This window comes from Macadamia integrifolia, chromosome 8 (assembly GCF_013358625.1).
Source record: "Macadamia integrifolia cultivar HAES 741 chromosome 8, SCU_Mint_v3, whole genome shotgun sequence".
Lineage (NCBI taxonomy): Eukaryota > Viridiplantae > Streptophyta > Magnoliopsida > Proteales > Proteaceae > Macadamia > Macadamia integrifolia.
In genome coordinates this window covers 31,216,117-31,229,029 of record NC_056564.1, presented here as the reverse complement: position 1 = coordinate 31,229,029, position 12,913 = coordinate 31,216,117, and positions in this window count along the sequence as shown.

The following is a 12,913-nucleotide window of genomic DNA, read 5'->3' as shown; positions in this document are numbered from 1 at the left end:
CATCAAATCATTATCATTAGGCAGTATAGCTTAACAAGAAAATTTTAGAGACTTCACATCTGGAATATGGCTCAGTATTATACTGTATATGTCACATAATATGTCAAAATATTTATACATGTCCTTATCAATAATCTTATGAACTACCTTCCCATCATAATGGTAATACATGGTATATAGATCCATCCTACAATTGTTAACACATAGGGAAAGAAAAAGTAACAAAAGCAACATGTTTATTCTCAAACAAACAGTTGTTAAGGTGTCATAATACTAATCAGTCGCGATAAGTCTACTAAAGACATTTATCCTTAAACCCAACATGATCAGTTTTGATAAGCCTATACTAACGATATGATCCATTTGGATAAGTCTCTACTAAAGACTTGTTTGTGGTCAAGAATGCCAATGGTCTAGAACTTTAGTAGAGCATTCCATATATAAAACCATTTAGTCCTACTTGGAAGCATTATGAACTAATCGAGCTTGTTACTGTAGATTGATGTACTCTTAATATCTTTAGATTTTTTTATTATAAAATTTTTTCTCTTGACCACTTTCATTGTAATAGTACCACCTTGTTTATATGAAAATTTTAGAATAGCAATACAAGAATTGTCAATGTTTTTACCAAATATCTGTGTTATTCTCTGTTGACTATCATGTTTCTTCTACATTAAGAATTGATGTGAATGCTCAATGTAATTAAGTTAAAACAAATAATGGTTAATCGGGTAAGTTATCTCATGCTCAGAAGAAAAGGCTTTATAATCTTAAATGATGTATCTACTACTTTTATCCTTTGATTCTTTCCTTTTCATGCTCATACCAAAAGATGAAATTGGAATGGATAAGAAGATGATATATGGGATTGTTTACAATTTATATCAACTTTGTCACCAATGGTTTGGTTGAGGTTCTTCTGAGCAAAGGTTTAAGATGGACCAATAGATCAAATCTATTCGAAATGTGTAACACTATAAAATGGTCTACGAGAGACTTTTAGCAAACATAGGTGCACCTAATGAAGACTTAAATCTTCGTCGATAGTTGTTGGAGAGAGGTATAGTTGTATTACAGCTCGAAGAAGTTAGGGTTGTGGCATTGGTTTTTCGATTTGGGGAAGCAAAAGGAAAAAGAAAGAGAAAAGAGTGATAATATCTAGTTGAACTAAGGGCATACTTGATAGTTTACGTTTTATGAGGGTATTTTGGTATTTAATAAAATATTAGTCAGTTAACGTCATACCTTATTAGATATTCCCTAAAGAACACATACGACAATAGAAATAAGCGTAATTGCCAGTAATACAGGGATGAATTTGTTATAGTAGCATACTTCAGAGGGTAGGCCTGTAAATTTGTTTATTATAAAATTTATTATTAATATTAATAATATATTTAAAAGACTAAATAATTAGAATCGTGTAGACAAATTGACATAAGACCAATGATACTTAGGAATGGACATAAGGGAAACAATTGGATGAGATGAGGAAGAACTCCAAGGGTGAAAGCCATTGTAATTGAAGAGAAAAATGTTTGAGAAGAAAGAAATAACGGCAGAAGATCACTGAAAACGTAAAAAACTGATACCATAAATTTATTTTGGGTAAGAAAACTGACACCATAAATAATATAGAAATTATGTAGGTAAATTCCCCTTAATGTGTGATTCATTATTTTATTATATATAAAATATTTAAAAATGATTCTAAGATAGCTATCCAGATTTGACACAGGTAAAAAGAAATGCACACAAAGAAAAATTAATAAAAATTTAGACTTTTGACTTGGTTGAATTTTTTGGATCAGAATTTTCTTATGGGAATCAAGCGACTTAAGTCTAAGGTTTATCAAAAATAGATATTATTTGTAGGGAAAAACAAGTATGAAAAGCAATTTGACCCCTACACCCAAGCATAAAGGCAATGAAATGATCCTTCACTCCTCAAAAAATATTGAAATCTTATTTCTGTCGTCACACACTATCATAGGCTCTCGCATGACCACATTGCCTTTTAGGAATCCTCTCCCTTATTTTTATTGAGGGAGAGAGATCACTATGGTGTCAAAGTGCAGTTTCCACACATTGATGGGGGAAACTAATCATCCACTAAGAGAGTAGTTTAATGAAGAGATAGGGTGTGAGATCCATAGGTGGGATGTGATAGGCATATATATATAGGAATCTACAGATTGACATCCTAGCGATCTTTTCCTTTTTTTTTTTTTAATATATTATTTGTAATAAAAGTTTGAAGGATTCATGTGGTATTCAAAAATTTCTTCCTCAAATATTCTTTTTATAAAAAGAGATTGATCAATAAAAAAATGCTTCATTTATTTTAAAGGACACTGGTTATTTGGCTGAAAACAGTTAAGCCGGATTGAGTGAATCTATTTACTAACACATGGCTATAGCTTGATGACATGCAATTTTTTTGTGGAAATTTTAAAATATGTCACCCTAAATTGTTTAATAAGTTTCGGCCAAAAGAAAAAATAGTTGATGTGAAACTTAAAGTTTTCAAAAAATGGTTAAAAAATTTGTTCTGAAAATAAATTGCTTAAGTAGGCTGCGTTTGGTAACGTTCTAAAAAAACGCTTTTGGATTTTTTTCGATTTATAGAAATGAAAAAAATGGAATAAAAAGTTTTATGCATTTATGGTGTGTTTCGTTTTTTTTTTTTTTTTTTTCCTTTTCATTTTAACAAAAAGTGAAAAAAAAAATGAAAAAACAAGAATTTACGGAACGACAAAAGGTAGTTCTGTTGTTCCAGTTTCGTTCAAAAAAAAAAATGACATTTTGACACAGAAACTGAAATTTCCATTTTTGACACGAATTGTTGTACCAAACGCAGCCTAAGCATCATGAAAATTTCATGTGATTTGTCTAGAGGGCAATCTATGCATACAATAGTTGGAAATCTGCCAAACCATGTTTTGTTACATGGATCACTTAAGGGTGTCAAATGGCCGGATTGGTTTAGTTTTTGTTGGTTTTTATTGATTTCATCATATATCGGTTCAGTCCTCTTTTGGACTTATAAAGAATTCGATTTACCGAAGTTCAAACCGAAATCGAAATTTTGTCGGTTTGGTTGGTTTTGGTCTACTGCTATAGATTTCTTTTAATGATCCCTTATCGGTCTAGTGATTCTAGTCTCAGCTTTTCATATATGATAAGTAAAAAAATTGAAAAAAAAAATAATAAATAAATAACATGAAATTAATTATTTTTATCCTCGTCTCCCCCTCTCCCTCTCCCAATGAAAATAAATTTAGAGGAAAAGAGTGTTCCTTGGTTGAACGGCCACTGTGCCAGCATGGGAGTCAATGAGGGGTGCACATGGACATCAATAGGGCTTGGTTTTGTGTGTTTCATAGGGGTGAGGGCATTATTTTGCATCCTCTATCTCTAAACACAGGGGCCATGCGACTAGGGAGCGCTCTTTTCCCTTAAACTAATAAGGGAAAAAGAACGCTACTCATTTAACATTCCCCACGCTTAGACACACTTACTATTTTGAGGAGCTGTGAAAAGATGCTCTCGCCCCCGTCCACTGAAAATAGGGGTTGTATCTGGGCATGGGAAAGAAATAATATCTGTTATTTCATGACTAGACTTATGGGTTACAAACAACTCCCAACAAACTAACTTCCAAATAGACTCTTCCTTGGAGTTTCAAAACACTAGTTCAATTTGCTATACCAATGACTGAAATTTTCCTGTTTGCAAACCCTTAAGTCATATGAAAATTGCAAGTCTCTACCATCCAAGTCTTTCATTTTGAATAGCATTACATGCATTTTTTTTTTTTAAACCATTATGCACATGTTTGGGGTTGTTTTTTTATGCTTCGATTATTTTTCATACTGAACTTCTCCACCACATGTGAAGATCTTAGCTAGAAATGGATTGAATAAGCTTCTTGTGCTTGAAATGAGTTATGTATTTGCTTCTGGTGGCACTATAAGTATTGTGCAAGAAGCTATTCCAAATTTGCCTTGCATGGAAAAAGTTTTGCTTACTAAACCTCATTAAAGGCCTTGTTTGGCTGCCTTGTCGATTTTTATATATAGATTGAAGGTGTGGTTATTCTTATACTTAACACAAATGAGGAACACCAAGTTATGCCACTTGTCTAATTTGATTCCCTATCTCAACTATGAGCTACCATCTTCGGCTAAAAGTTTTTTGTTGGCACAATGTATACACGTCACCTAATCAGAATATATATTTTTAACAACAACAATAACTCAACCTTGTCCCAACTATATTGGTCGGCGACATGGATTTGTGTAAAGCCAAAAAGAGAAGTAAAAGTGAGAGTAAAAAAAAAAAAGGTAAAAATTGAGGGACACAATATGTAACGCCCTGGCCCCATTAATTTTGTACAATATTGCCCTCTTTGGCCCATAGACCTCAAAGCTTTAAAACACATTGTACCATATTAAGAAGATTATTAACTAGTTCAGTAATCTCTCATTAGGTGATGTGGGACTAAAGTTTGTACACCCTCACCAATCTCCTAAACCCCTTAGTACTTGTCATTTTTTTAGTGGGGACACATCACCGATTTCCCAAGCGGATTTGGTACTTACCGTATTCTTAGGTGTCAACTTTCTCCCTTTCGAAATAGTGCCCCTGCTGTGGCTTCACACACTATCGGGGTCTGCTCGGATACCATTTATAATGCCCTAGTCCTAATAACCTTGCACAATATTGTCCTCTTTGGCTCATGAGTTTCAAGGCTTTAAAATGCATTGTAACATGTTAAGGAGGCTAGAGGTTATTAACTAGCTCAATAATCTCTCCTTAGGCGATATGGGACTAAGTTTGCACACCCTCATTGATCTCTCAAACCCCCTAATACTTGTGATATTCTTAGTGGGGACACCTCACCAATCTCTCAGGTAGGTTTGGTACTTGCCGTATTCTTGAGTGTCACACAATAATAACAATTCAAAAAAATCTCACTCATATGTGGTCGGCTACATGGGTCCTTGCTCTCCAATAAGCTCTATTTGAGATGAGACCGAAGACAAGTGATGAGCACATTTATGTGTGAACTTTTATGTAGTAAAACATGTATTTTACATATTTAGAATTGAGTTATCTTGGGTTTTACTCTCTTTTTACAGATTTTGTATTTTAAAGGCCTTAAGTGTTATCGGGCGTTATGTCTCTCCAATAACAACTACCTAATGTAGTTGGTGAGCTATGGTGTACAAAATTCCCTTACTTACCAGAAGGTCTCAAGGTTTGTGCGCAAGATTTGAAGAGAGGGAGAAAAAGAAGAGAAAAATAAATAAATAAAAGAAAAGAAAACAAGCAAAAAAAATTATAGAAAAATTCTCCAATTTTATTTCTCTCTTCTCTCTCCTCCACCTTAGCACTTTAGGTCTTAAAAGATCTCACCTACCAATTGTGGATTTTCCTCTTTTAGGAAAGATAAAGTTGTTACCCTACCTCCCCATTTCTTATAAATACAACTCATGTAAGAGGAGGGGAGACACTTCATTCTTCTTCTAGGCTTTTTTTTAGTTGCTCTCTCTCTCTCCCTCTCACTCTCTTTAGTTTTAGTTTTTCTTTGTTTTTGCTTTAATCACTTTTGTAATAGTTTTTTATTTCAATTAATGCAAGCATTTTTTTATTTTTATTCAGCCTTTTATGTTTATGATTTATGCAATTGACTTGTAATTTTTAAGTTATAGTTCTAGGCTTAGATCTAGGTGACAGGATCACGAGCCGTGGAGCATCTCTTTTTCAAGTTCAATTTTTTTTTTCAAGATTTGTTTTCTCCAGGCCTAGAAATTTCAGATTTGGTTCATTCTAAATCTGGTTTTTAAGGTTGATAGTATCTCAAATCACCCAAGCTTTCAAGTTCAAGCATTGATTCAGGTAGGTAGGTTTATTCAATAGTCTTCTCTCCCCCCTCTCATTCCCTCTTCTGACTACCATTTCTTTTTTAATTTAGGATTTTAATTTCAGTCGTTACATTATTGCTTTCTCTTTCCCCCAAGGTTCATGGCTAGTGTATGTGTTGGCTTTGCCCCTCCTATATGTGTTGGCTTTTCCCCTCCTAGTCATAGAATCATCATTTTATTATTTTTATTTTAATTGCCTTCATTTCTCTAAAGCCAAGTAGAGTAATCCTCGTAAGAGTGACTCTCTAGTTAAGTAGGGAAGCTCATATTATGATACATCCCTCGAGTTAAGTAAATAAACCTACTTGTGAGCTTCTCTCTAGTTTTATCCCATTTCTTTTACTTTATTTTTATTTCAATATTTTTTTCCTTTATTGCTTTTTAATTGAGTGGATTATTTATTTTCAGTTATTTATTTATTTAATTTTAATTGCGTGGCTTGCGTATTTAAATTCATAGATGACGAATGGTTAGGACGTTATTTTAGATATATATATTTAGGACGGTAATTAGAATTAGATCACAATCATTTATTGGTTTACTTTCGCATTATTGAAAGAAGCCAAAAATAAAGTGGTTGTTCTCCCTATATTCGACCCGTAACCACACTGATCTGTACGTTTGCGGTTAACAAGTCCTAAATTATGTATGCCCTTCCTCACCACTTCTTCCATGGTCATTTTAGGTTTACCCTTAGATCTTTTAGTTCCTTCAATTTGAATGAAATCATTCATCTGCGTACTGGAGCATCTAAAGGCATCTGTCAAATATAGCCATGCCACCTCAAATGAATTTTCGTAACTTATCATGTATCAGAACTACTCCAAAATAAACTCTAATATGATCATTCCTTAATTTACCTTTTCTAGCTTTACTACTCATCTATCCCAACATCCTCTTCTTTATTATACTGATGTTATTTACATGATACTTCTTAATTGCCTAACATTCTACACAATATATCAAAGCCAATCATATGATTGTCTAATAAAAGAGTACATCGATCACACACCTCTTTAATTCATCCATCCTATTTTAATTATTTGTGAAACACCATTCTCTATATCACCTTCTTTATTTATAATTGAACATAGATATTTGAAATAACCATTTTGCATAACATCTCTCTCATCAATTTTTACCACCTCATTATTCATCATCATTTAACTAAAGCTATACACCATATACTCTGTCTTCATTCTAATTATCTTAAAAAAAATTATTTCAAGGTTGATCTACATAACTCCAACTTGACGTTGATATCTGCTTTTGTCTCATCCACCAAAATAGTTTCATCAGTAAAAAATATATACCAAAAACCTCATTTTGAATGTTTTTGGTTAATTCATTAATAATAGGCGTAAACAAATTGAAGTTTAATGTAACGCCCTAGCCTCATTAACTTTGCACAATATTGTCCTCTTTGACCAATTGATTTCAAGGTTTTAAAATACGTTGTGCCATGTTAAGGAGGCTAGAGGTTATTAACTAGCCTAATAATCTCTCCCTAGGCGATGTGGGACTAAAGTTTGCACATCCTCACTGATCTTCAAAATCCCATAGTATTTGTCGTATTCTTGGTGGGGACACTTTACTGATCTCCCAGGCGGGTCTAGTACTTGTCGTATTCTTGGGTGTCACATTTAAAATTGAACCTTGTTGCAACCCATTTTGGGAATTCAATTCCTTGACCCCCAACAATTATTACACTAGTCATCACACCACCATGCAACATATCTTTAATTATGCAAATATATTCTCTTGAAAATTTCTCTTGTCTAGTATTTGTCAGATTAATTCTCTAGGATTTACCAAAATAAAAAGATTAACTCTCTAAAGATTTTTTCATAAACTTTTTTAAGTCAATAAAGATCGAATGGAGATCCTTTTTGCAATCTCTAAATCTTTTCATAAATCTTTAAGTAAATGGTTTATATTTTTGGATCTTTTTAGCATAAAATCAAATCAGATCTCTGTAATGAAAGTTTTTTTCTCAAGTGGGTTTTAATAACCTTCTCCCATAATTCTATAATATAACTCATTAGTTTATGCCTCCATAGTTATTGCAGCTTTGAATATCACTTTTATTTTGGTAAATCAAAACCAGAATGCTTTTCCTTAATCCATCTGACATTTTCCTTCTGCTTATTATCTCATTAAACAACTTAGTTAGCTAAAATAAACTAAAGATTCCAAAGCTCTTCTACACTTCTATTGGGACCTCATCTGAGCCTCGTGCCTAACCTACTTTCATCCTCTTTAAAACTTCTTTTACTTCAAACACTTGCATCACGGGATTCACAAAATATTGAGGTTGAGAAGATGAGATGACACATATATGTTAAATAAATTATGAATTAATTTAGATGTTTAAGCATGGGTAAAAGACTAAAGTTGCATTTGATATACATAGGCAATTCATAGAATTTGTAGGTGCATGCTAGCATATTTAAAAAATTGAAGTGTATCTTGATCCAACCCATGTTGATCAACTAAGAAGGGTAAGTATTAAAACCCACAAAAATCTCGGACAAAAGAAGCAATACAATAGTCAATTTTCCTATCACAAGATTTATTTCAAAAAACTTTAAGAAAAAAGAAAAGGATTTTTTACAACAAAAAAAAGAGAGAGTTCCTAGCATACATAAAGTCCTCTTGAAGAGTTCCTATTATACGTACAGTCCCCTCTCTGTCTCTCTCTCTCTCAACAAAAATGAATCCCAAATCAAGGTTGAGGGTTAATGGTGGTCCACTTTGCAATCAAGTGGGCAGACCTATTGGAGTCCATGGAAATATTACAAGCAACGATACAGTGGGAGCTTCCTCATTCACTACTACTTGAGAATTGATAGGTTGCTACTTTACGTATTAAAGATACAAAACAAAATCTCATTCATTAAATGATCTTCAATTGGGCCATAAAAGCCATTTAACATGAAATATGTGTACCATTCTTAATTATTTTTATAACTTGTAAAAGGTCAATTTACACTTTTAGAGACTAAATGATTCTCTCATATATTCATATGGGGAGAGGCTCTGTCCACAGTCGTGTTTTCGATCATTGAATGGGTGCGACTGTATATATACCATATATAAAGTAGTTGTATGAGGTGGAACTCATAATTAGATAAAAGATAGAAGATGCATGTGAGTTCATATGTTGTAGAGGCTATAAAACTATATTTAGATTCATTTGAGGAGAGAGATTCTATTTTGTTGTTTTCTTGACTTCCATAAGATGGGTTAGTGCCAAGAAAAGTACATTATCTAGTGGTTGCTTCTAGAAGAAGGGCAGCCTCTCAATCCGAATCACAATAAGCATGTGATGTGAGTGGACTTGAGGAGAAGAAAATATACCAATGCATGGAGATGACTTGATCTAATAAAGAACAATTTTTTTTTTTTAATTTTATGAAAATGAAAAAATTCATTCAAAAAGTAAGGTAACTTAAAACATCAATGTTAGAGTTAGAGTGGGTAATGCGAAATTGTTTGTTCATAGCCATAGAGGCTATTTTACGCATCAATAGAACCAATTTGTTCCTAAACTGAGACAAAAATGTGGTATGAATAATAAATCATATATACATAAAAAAAGAAGAAGAGGAATAACTTTCTAGTGAATAATGAATTGGTGCTATCGTCATAAAGTAAGTTTTCTACCCCCTCTAAGTCACTCCAAATCTATCCCACTCTCCACCTTCCCGCTTGTTTCTTGTTTTATCCTATAGAGAAGGCCTCAAGCATTAATTTAAATAGTTTTTCCTGTCATCATATAATTGACATATAATGAGACACATTTTCCTTTATAAATAATACAAGTAACCCAACTAGAAATATTGTTAGTGGGGTTAGTAGCACACACACAAATAAATATAGATGAGATTAAGACATGAATAATGGGTGTAACAAATGGAGTAGTGTGGGTTGGGGTTACCTTTTGATGTCTAAGTTGACATGAATGGATAGTCCAATGCTCCACAGGCTATAGATTAGAATAGGCGTTAGCTTTTAGCCTATGCAAAAATGACACTGTTTCTATGTGTCCATATGGAATAGAAAGTTATCATAAAATTACTAGAAAAAATTACAAAGATCAGTATTAGATATTGTATTTGAATTAAATAAATATATAATAAGAGAGTTAAAAGAAGAAACAGATAAATATTATGTTTTAAGCTCCAATGGACTAGCATCCCAAATTCTCTTGATAAGTAGGAGTGGAAGATATGCCATATAGATTCCTACTAGTTGTGGCATAATCCACATGTTGGGGTCAATATCCACCCATTTATCCAATATATCTTTTGTGGTAATTCCTCAATGAGCTACTCTCCTAAAAAAGAGCTTAAATTCTGGGTGTAACTAGATTTTCAAAAGAACCGTCATAGTTGAGAGCATAGAGACAAACAAGTACACCTATTTGAGAACCCAATTAGGTTAGAAGATGAACTAGATTTTAAAAGTTTCACATCCATCCTAATGACAAGAACCACTTTTTTTTTAGATGTGACAACACCATCTATCATCGTTTAAGGAAATTGGAATTTGCCAGTGGTAGGGGGAATAATGGTGATAATAGACCAGCATTCCATACATTTTTCATAATGAAATCACAAACCCACCATGAAGAATAGGGATTTTAACAAGGGACAATGAATCTTGGTAAAGTAAAACTAGGAACGGAAGGAATCCAAGGATTTGTCCAAAATTTTGTATTTGTTTCATTCCCAAATTTTCAAGAAAACCATTTTCTTTATGGTTGGGAGAATACATACACGTCGTTCTAGGTAACTGGACTTTTTTTTTTTTTTATTAACCAAGGTGTCCAGGCCAGCTTATGCGCACCTTGACTGATCCTCAGGGAGACTAGCACAGCAACCTAACTTCTTTTCTTTGAGGTATCCGAATTGAACCTATTAGGGAAGTATTTATGCTTTAAGGTTTGACCCAATAGAGAATTGCCTTCAGAAATGAGGTACCATCCAAGCTTTTGTAGGAATACTTTGTTATAAGTTTTAGACTCTCGCAGTCCAATTCTTCTTTGTAATCTAGGAGAGATATATACTTTATGCCATCAAATAAGGTAGGACTTCTAGTTTGGTCTTTGTCTTAATTCCAGAAATGCAAGTAGATGGAGTTTAATTTCTTGCAGGCGACTTTACAGAAAGCAAAACAGGACATTAGCTAAGAGGGTATGGAGGATAGGGTAGATTGGACAAGTACTATTGGCCCTACAAAAGGCAAAATGTTATATTTTCAGAGAGCTAGTTTCTTAACTGCTCTCTTGACAATATGATTAAAACCATTTCTTCTGGTTCTATGACGAAACATATTATGGTAAAATATGCTATCACTAGGGGTGTGTCACCTAAGTGGGGCATCGTGAGCAGCCCCAGATGGCTTCGGTACAAGTCCAAATAGTCCCGTCCCAATCGAACTACATTCTTGGACGGTAGCTTCTATCTAGGTTGGGTGTAACTTGGGCGATAAAGCGGATCAATTACCGAGTGACTGGTCAACACCAACATAGGGCGGGCAGCTGTACCATATCTAAACAATTGGTAGCTCGAGGCAATACAAGAACCATGATCGCACGATAGACCTGAGGCCATACCTTTAACCAAGCAGCAAGTCATACTCGCCATTGGTGCTCGGGGTAAGTCGGTTGGCAACTGAGTCCCCAAAATTAGGTCGTTCGGATGAATCGATCGGCAATTGAACCACCCGATTCAGGACGTTCAGCATATGAGGCTCATGGGTTTCCTTACGGGATACACCCTCTTAAGGGACATTCCTAGTCCAATACGTGTTTACAAGCAAGGAGCAAACTTGCACTAATTAGGAAAGGACTATGGGGATATCAAATCCTCCATAGAAGGAATGATATCTTATGGTATCTCCCAGGATATGCGGGATACGTGTAGCTCCTATAATCAATACGTTCTCTTGATTCATTCTCCTAATATAACTCTTGCTATATACAGACTTTTGCTTGTGCTAAGAAGCTTGCCAGATTGGGACTTTCTTCGTTCCACCATTCCTCAACTATAACTATCCAGGTAAGCCATCCTTTCAGGGGATCGAGACATTTCTATTCTAATTGGAATTTCTATTTGCAAAAATATTTGACTTAGGTATCAGAGAGTTCTCTATCGGAATAGTCCAATGCTCACTCTCTTGTGTTTTATCATCTATGCAAATTTCATAGATTGCCTAAGACAATATTTTACCCCAACAAAATACATGTCAAATGACCCAGTTGCCTCTTGCTGATGAGGTTCTTGAGTCGTAAGTGCGTAACAACGTAACAGCATAACCATAAATTGGCTAAGATGGTGATAAAGGCTCGGAAGCTATGTTAGAAGCCATCAAAGCCATCACTGATCAGGTGGAGATTCGCCAAAAGGCCCAAAATCATCCTAAACAGTTCAGATATATCTTGCGAGGATTCAAAGTATTCAACAAGGCAAAGGAAGAACAGCTCAGCGCTTCCAGCTCAGCCATCACAACGACTACGTAGGATGTTGATATTATCGTACGACGAGGGACCCTCATGAAATCCTTGTGACTCGCGAGCATCATAAATCAACTAATTAATACAAACAATATTAAAACCAAATCTCAATTTCCTAGATATAGATGATAGATACATATCCCCGTCTATAAAATCTCTTGCGATGATACACACTTATTACTGTCCATAAATTCCCAAATGCTCTCCAGTCTCAACAAAATCAATCAATGCCTCAATGGTATGCATACACGTGTCCAATTTTGATTCGGATGCCTTGCTTAGAGAGAAAGGAAGGTCGAGCCGAGAGAGAGAGAGAGAGAGAGAGAGAGAGAGTCTATGACGTCTGATCAGACACTGGAAGTCCGAACACACGTGTGATCCACATGCTCTCCCTAAGAAAAAAAGGAATTTAAGGAAATTAGAGGTAATTTTTTGGAAAAAAAAAAGAGGTTTAACAGCA